Source organism: Humulus lupulus, chromosome 4 (assembly GCF_963169125.1).
Source record: "Humulus lupulus chromosome 4, drHumLupu1.1, whole genome shotgun sequence".
Taxonomy (NCBI): Eukaryota; Viridiplantae; Streptophyta; class Magnoliopsida; order Rosales; family Cannabaceae; genus Humulus; species Humulus lupulus.
The window spans coordinates 82,396,222-82,402,223 of NC_084796.1; the positions used below are offsets into that span (position 1 = coordinate 82,396,222).

General features: G+C 45.5%; 1 long non-coding RNA gene across 2 annotated transcripts; it reads left to right on the forward strand.

Moving 5' to 3' along the window:
- Positions 1-2,962: 2,962 nt before the first annotated feature.
- On the forward strand, positions 2,963-5,569 carry LOC133830592 (uncharacterized). 2 transcript variants are annotated; one of them, XR_009892140.1, is made up of 5 exons: positions 2,963-3,268; positions 3,436-3,643; positions 3,871-4,013; positions 4,143-4,268; positions 5,407-5,569. It is a non-coding gene; the product is annotated as an uncharacterized LOC133830592 (long non-coding RNA). The 2 variants fall into 2 exon arrangements; XR_009892139.1 differs by having other exon boundaries at positions 2,964-3,268; positions 3,901-4,013.
- Positions 5,570-6,002: the final 433 nt, after the last annotated feature.

Consider the following 6,002-nt stretch of genomic DNA (forward strand, 5'->3'; position numbering starts at 1 on the left):
AACATGTTGTCCCACAACTTGCTTCCTGGGAGCACTCCTGCGGTAATGGCCATTTTTAACTCTCGGCGCGTTAGGCTTCCCACTTTTGCAGCCTCCATATTGAACCGATGAATGTAGCTCTTCAAGCTTTCGTTCTCCCCTTGCTTCACGTTAGCCAGGCTGGTACGGCATGGTGTTGCTGGAGGAATTCGTCAGAAAACTGCTGCCAGGAGCTGATGGACCCCGGCCTTAGTCTTTTGAACCATTTGTAGGCGGGTCCTTTCAGAGTAACAACGAAGCAATGGCACCTGGCACCACTTCCGTTCCCTCTCAGTTTCATCAGATCATTAAACGCATCCAGGTGGTATTTCGGATCCGTGCGCCCTTCGTAAGGGGTCATATTGGGCTCCTTAAAATTGACAGGGATTCGGATTGCCTGAATTTCTCTCACAAAGGGCGACTCATGGTCGAAGTCCTCCTCAAAGGCCTGGCCGCCTGACGCGGTGACGATCTTGCTCCGTAAGCTCCTCATCTCCGTGTCGAGGTCCTGCCTCATCTTGCTGAGAGTGTCCCTTAAAGCGGACGGGCTGAGATCCGCCTTTCCCTTGCCTTCTCGAGGCGCCACAGGTGGCGTGGTCCCTTTGCCCGCCCTCTTCTTATTAAGCTCCTCCCGCAAGTCCGAGGGTGTTCTTTTGGAGGTGACCTCATCCTCATGGCGATGGGCAGCGTTGGTCCTCGGCGCTGGCTTCGGGGCCTGCTTAGGCGGTTCGGGGTGATCGCGTTGCTTCGCACGGGGGGTGTTACTAGTTGAATGTCGGGTTCTCCCATCATCTACCGGTACCGTGGTCTCCACCCCATCCTTGCCCTTCTCCTTCCTCTTAGGCAAGGTTACGCTGGACTTACCCTGCAGCAGGCCGTTAAGGACCTCTTGCATGTTTTCTAAGGTGGTTTCTAATCTTTGGTTCTTGCGGCGGAGCTCACGTATCTCCTCTTCGTAAAACCGGGATTTCGAACTCGAGCTCACGGAGTGGACCCGGGGGTGTTTGTCAGGCCTACGGGCAGAAGGGCCCGGGTCTTGCCGGCCGGAGTTCGGTGCCTGCGGCGGTTTTGGAGGAGGGAACTCATCAGCGTGTACCGGTGGTGCTCTTGGAGGACTCCCTCCAGGTGGAGCGGCTGGCGATGAGGCCACCCTATCACCTCCGTGAACTTCAGGGTCTTTCGAGGGCTCTACGTCCCTGGGTGGAGGAGCGTCCTTCATGGAGGCCTTCAGCTGGACTCCGTTCAAGTGAACTTCTACCTCCCGCGTCTCCCTCAGTCGCTTCGAGCGTCTTGGCATCTTCTTCTTGTCGGAAACAATGGTGGAACAGTAGCTTGAAACTAACGTTCCCACAGACGGTGCCAAACTGTTGACGGTGAGAACTCGTCAACGAAGTTAAGTTGGAAAAATTATCAAATTAAGATCACTAATCGGAAAGCTGTAGAAACTTGAACAATAACCCAAGAACTAGGATAAAACAATAATGGAGAATTCAGTCTTTCATTCACACTCAAAACCTCTGCTACAGTAAAATTTCCAACCCCTTTTCAGGTGGTCTTAGAGTTCATTTTATAGTAGGCTCTAATGGCCTTAGGTACATAGTGGTCCAGGGGACCAAGTGGTACATACGTACTGTGTCAGGGGAATGGCTTCAGAGGTCGTGGTTGTACAACCTGTACAGGAGAGGGTGTCAGGAGGATGTCTCCACTACTTGTCTGTACCCATGTCTGATGCGTGGTGGCAGGCGTTGTGGCGCAGGAGGTAGTGGTGTCAGCTCTGACCTATGGCCGTAGACGTACAGACCATGATCCTTACCCGAGCAATCTCACTGGCACTGGTATCCGTACTTAGTACTTGGTTGTACAAATATGTCCCATTCGACTCGTACTGGATCTCCTAAGCATAGGGATCTCGAGGTGTAAGGATTGGGACCCTTGGTGTGAGGTGGAGATCTTGGGTCCTTGGTATGGGGTATCCGAAATCTCCTGAGGTAACTCACGAGTCTGAGCGATAGGCATGTGGCCCTGGAAGATGTCTAAGGATGCGTGGCGAGACGCCTCCCCCGCAAGCCTCCCTCGCGTGGTCTCCCTTACGTGGCCCCCTGATGGTGTGGCTTGGACCCAGGTGTGTGGTGCGACGGGGAAACGGCCTCCTGGGGAGATGATGGCCCATCGGGCCTCTCGGGAGTGTGCGCGCAAGGGCCTCGCGTATGGGCGCCATTGGTGGCCTCGCGAGACGTAGGCGCACAAGGGCTTCGCGCATGGGCGCCGCTGGTGGTCTCGCAAGATGTAGGCGGTCCGAGGGCCTCGCGTGATGCCAGCCTCCGTCGGCCTAGCATGGCCTCGCGCACAGGCGTCGCTGGTGGCCTCGCGAGACATGGGCGGTCCGAGGGCCTCGCGTGGCCTCGCGCATGGGCGCCGTTGGTGGCCTCGCGAGACGTAGGCGTGCAAGGGCCCCGCGCATGGGTGCCGCTGGTGGCCTCGCGAGATGTAGGCGGTCTGAGGGCCTCGCGTGGCCTCGCGTGGCCTCGCGAGACGTAGGCGTGCAAGGGCCCCGCGCATGGGTGCCGCTGGTGGCCTCGCGAGATGTAGGCGGTCCGAGGGCCTCGCGTGGCCTCGCGCATGGGCGCCATTGGTGGCCTCGCGAGACGTAGGCGTGCAAGGGCCCCGCGCATGGGTGCCGCTGGTGGCCTCGCGAGATGTAGGCAGTTCGAGGGCCTCGCGTGGCCTCGCGCATGGGCTCCGTTGGTGGCCTCGCGCATGGGCGCCGTTGGTGGCCTCGCGAGACGTAGGCGTGCAAGGGCCCCGTGCATGGGTGACGCTGGTGGTCTCACGAGATGTAGGCAGTCTGAGGGCCTCGCGTGAACGCAAGCACCTGATGGCCTCGCGTGAACGCAAGCACCTGATGGCCTCGCGTATGGGCGTGCCTCACGGCCTCTATGAGAGAGGGACGGGCATAGAATCTAAAACTCGACGAAGACGACGACGGGGCTCGACGGCACGAGGGCTTGACAATCAGTCTTGCTGCTTTCGTCTTTGCAGGTCCGACAGTGTGCGGGGTCGAGGTTGGGTGAACGGTAGTGCACGAGGTCGGGATGGTGTTCATTCAACCCCTCGTTTGCGATAGTGGTGCCAGAATAGTGAAGGTTTCCATTTCAAATTTTGGCTGCGGTCACACGGGTTCAGAAGTTGGGAAATCGATTGCTTGGGTTCAGAGATTGGGTTAAGAGATTGAGTTCAGAGATTGGGAAAGGTGAAGGTTAACATTTCAATTTTTTTTTAATGTATTCTTTGATTAGTTTGCTTTGGCAGTATCACCAATGTGTCTTCTTATAACTCATGTCTATGATTTGAGAAGCTGATTTTGTGCATATGCAGTTCTATTTAGTATTTCTACTTTATTGGCTTTGAAAATGGCAGAGAATTGGGGATGTGTCGAAGGAAATAAAATGAGTGAAGGCACAGATGGAAGAAAACGAAGAACTGGCGATACTAATGAGAGGTCCTCGTGGACAAGCGATTGTAACCTCTTTGGGTCCAGCTTATATCAAACTTGGGCAAGCATTGAGCATTAGACCTGATATACTTTCACCAAGTGCAATGACTGAGCTTCAAAAACTCTGATAAGGTAGAGTTATTTGGATTTTTTTGTCTTTCTGTTTTGAACTAACACTACCAATTTAATTCAAAAACTTCTATTTTTTTTCTCTTGCATAATTTCCCAAGCGAATGATCAGATTCTATTGAGGGGATTTTATTGGTTCCGTGGCACCCACTATTTTAATTTATTGATTCATACCAAATACCTAATAAAAGTACTTCATGTTTATGATTTTCTCCCTTTGATTTCTATAGCTGATTTTTCTATTTGATGATATTTGAAAGAAAATGGTGATTTGGTGGCTGTTAAAGTGCAAAGGCCCTTTGTTCTTGAGACTGTAATAGTTGATTTGTTCGTCATACGAAATTCGGGACTGATTCTTCGCATGTTTCCCCAGGTAGTTTTCTCATGTAATGGATTTAGTATTAATCTGCTCTTTCAAATACTTGCTTTCAAAGGGGTGAGCGTAGTGTTAATAAAATATTTTTTCCTCTCAATATCCATTCTTTCTGTTAATTCATTTCAGATCTCTGTAGATGTTGTTGGACTGGTTGATGAATGGGCAGCCCGTTTCTTTGAGGAGCTAGATTATGTTAATGAGGGTGAAAATAGAACGTGTTTTGCTGAAATGATGAAAAAGGACCTTCCACAGGTGACTTTGATAACCTTTCATTTTTTGTACCTGAATTCCTGTTTATTCTGAAGCTGTAAGTTTTGTTTGATGCTATGATTATCAAATTATATTTCACCAGGAGCTAACTTCTAGCGTGCTAAACAAATTTTTAGTTATGTGAAAGTTTAATTTTCTGAAAAATAGCCATTGCTATTAATTTGATGAGTAAGACTTGTTTACTAATGATAGCCTTTTATTTTATTTATTCTTAAAAGAAATGTAGAATATATCCGCAATTTATATTTATCTATTTTAAAGTCAATGATAACAGAGAATTGTTGTAAAAACAATTATTTCTTTCCTTTTCCTCCATACTATTCTGTAAGCCCCTCTTAGTTTTTATTTAATTCCATTAAAGGGAATTCAATAAATTGCTACTGTTTTGAATAAATCAAACAAAATTTTTTAAGAGCACATAATATAATTTGGAAGATTTTTTTTAAACTTCTTACCATAACAAACACAAGGCACATTACTTTCATGTTTTTTTGGGTTCAGTAAACTGAATAAATCTTTTGAATGCAAGAAAACAACATATACACACAAATTCATTGATCTTAAAGTGCAGTTGGTATCTTGTAGAGTAGTTGAACATTAGACAATGAGTTCTTTCATTTCATAGTCATACAATTATTTGGCTCCTTGAGTACAAGCCCAAGTTCCTCATTTATCTGAGCGCATCTGAAAACTTTAAACAACTTCAGTCTATGAAAACAAGACATCAGGCACCCACTTCTCTATAATGATTATAAATGTTAGAAAACTAGCAAAAGACATGCATTCTTTACTACAGGACACTCATAACCCGTTGACATTGTGCTTTAGAGTGTAGCAATGGTTTAATGTCTTTAATATCTTAATATCTATTTTCTGATTTGATAGAGTACAATTCTATTCTTCTTCGATGCATTATCAATAGTTTGTCTCAACTGTAGAAAGAAAAAAAAAAATTAACTCAATTGCAAATATACAAGACTGAAAAATGTGTCTCTGATAACTCTTGTTGTGTGCTTGATGTATTCTTCTTTTGATTATCAAAGTATGTTATATCGAGATGTTTAATGCTTTATTCTATTCAGAAGACTTGTTTATGATACATTTGATTTGCCTATATTAGGACTTGTCACAAAATTGACGGATGATCAGAAGTACGGAATGATTGAAGCAATTGCTCATCTTATACATTGTGATTATGGAGCCATAGTCAAAGACTTTGTTAAACTTGGTTTCATTCTAGAAGGTGTTAATTTGGTTTCAAAGATATGTTGTTTGACAATGAATTTAGTTATTAGAGTAAATGATTCTATTTTTATTGGTTAATTATTTACTAGTGTAAATCTAGTTATATATTTTTTAATATAAACATGATTATGTTTATAGACAATACTATATGATTTTTAAGTCAAGTAGTAGTGTTATATTTGTTTCAAAATTTGTTTTATTAGGTTTGTAAATACTTTGTACAAGTTTTGTTATTTTCATCTATAATTTTTTAGATTTGTATATAAATGTTTCATTTAAATCATAATTTTTATTTTAAGATAAAAATAAATAATTTTTTTGCAAGTAATGGGGACACCTAATAACTGTCGGCGTTGTCAGCAACTGCGACACCTAATAACTGTTAGCATTGCCAGTAACAACGACATCTAATAATTGTCGGCGTTGCCCCACAATAGCAACAATTTTTAATTGTCGGCATTGCTAGCAACA